The sequence below is a fragment of the Myotis daubentonii genome, chromosome 3, assembly GCF_963259705.1.
Source record: "Myotis daubentonii chromosome 3, mMyoDau2.1, whole genome shotgun sequence".
NCBI lineage: Eukaryota > Metazoa > Chordata > Mammalia > Chiroptera > Vespertilionidae > Myotis > Myotis daubentonii.
In genome coordinates, this window is record NC_081842.1 from 26,557,829 (window position 1) to 26,559,113 (window position 1,285).

Here is a 1,285-nt window from a genome sequence, read left to right on the forward strand (position 1 = left end):
GGTCACTATGACACACTCTGACCACCAGGGGCAGACACTCAATGCAGGAGCTGCCCCCGATTGTTAGTGCACTCCCATAGGGGGAGCTCTGCTCAGCCACAAGCCAGGCTAATGGCTGCTAGCACAGTGGTGGTGGCGGGAGCCTTTCCCACCTCCTCAGCAGTGCTAAGGATGTCCGACTGCAGCTTAGGCCTGCTCCCTGCTGGCAACTGGGCATCCCCTGAGTGCTCCCAGGCTTCCAGAGGGATGTCTGACTGCCGTCTTAGGCCCAACCCCCCGGGGAGCGGGCCTAAGCCAGCAGGTGGTCATCCCCCGAGGGGTCCCAGACTGCAAGAGAGCATAGGCCGAGTTGAGAGACCCCCCTGCCCCCCGAGTGCACAAATTTTTGTGCACTGGGCCTCTAGTAATATATAGTTTCCTAAATTTAGTCGTCTATTTGCATCCTGAATTTATTTGATTTATCAGAAGCAACTGACCAAGCTCTTTTCTACTTTCTATACTTTTTTTCCACTGGACTTCCAGGACTGAATACTCTCTTGCTTTTCTTCCACTTCACTGGAATTGCTCCTTGGCCTCTGTTGCTTTCTCCTCTTTTTGACTTTTAAAATTTAACAGACCTATACTTACATGACAGGGGAGATACCATAATCAGGAAGATGGTTTTCCCAGGGCTGGGCTTATCCATTGCATCCTGATGTGCTGACCCCTGTGATTTCCCTAAAAGTGGGAAACTCGTCTGCATAATTTGTGGTAGCATAGGACTGTGTCTGCACTCTCCCATGGCAAAAAACCAAAACAAAACAAAACAAAACAAAAGGGAACAGGCCTAAGACATAGTCCTTGGTGATCTCATCCATCCTTGTGGCTGAAACACCACCTGTACACTGACAACTCTCAAATTTATATCTCTAATCCATATTTTAAAATAAATTTCCATACTTAAATTCTTATACTTACAAGATACATTTATCATCATCTTGTTTTCTCTTAGAATTTTTTAAAATATATTTTTATTGATCTCAGAGAGAAAGAGAGAGGTAGAGAGAGAAAGAAACATCAATGATGAAAGAGAATCATTGATCGGCTGCCTCCTGCACACCCCCTAGTTGGGATCCAGCCCACAAACAGGGTATTATAATTTTTAAATTTAACATGTCCATGTATAAATTCTGAATCTTCTCACAAGTAATCTTATCTACCTGCAGCCTTCACTATTTGAGTTTATGGAATATTCATTCTCCCTTTTAGTTTCTTAGGCCATACAATCATGCAAACTTCTACTTTA

General features: G+C 44.4%; 1 non-coding gene across 1 annotated transcript; it reads left to right on the forward strand.

Annotated features, from left to right (window-relative positions):
• The first annotated feature begins 619 nt into the window (after positions 1 to 619).
• On the forward strand, positions 620 to 782 carry LOC132232204 (U1 spliceosomal RNA). The gene has a single exon (XR_009452342.1). It is a non-coding gene; the product is annotated as a U1 spliceosomal RNA (small nuclear RNA).
• The last annotated feature ends 503 nt before the right edge of the window (positions 783 to 1,285 follow it).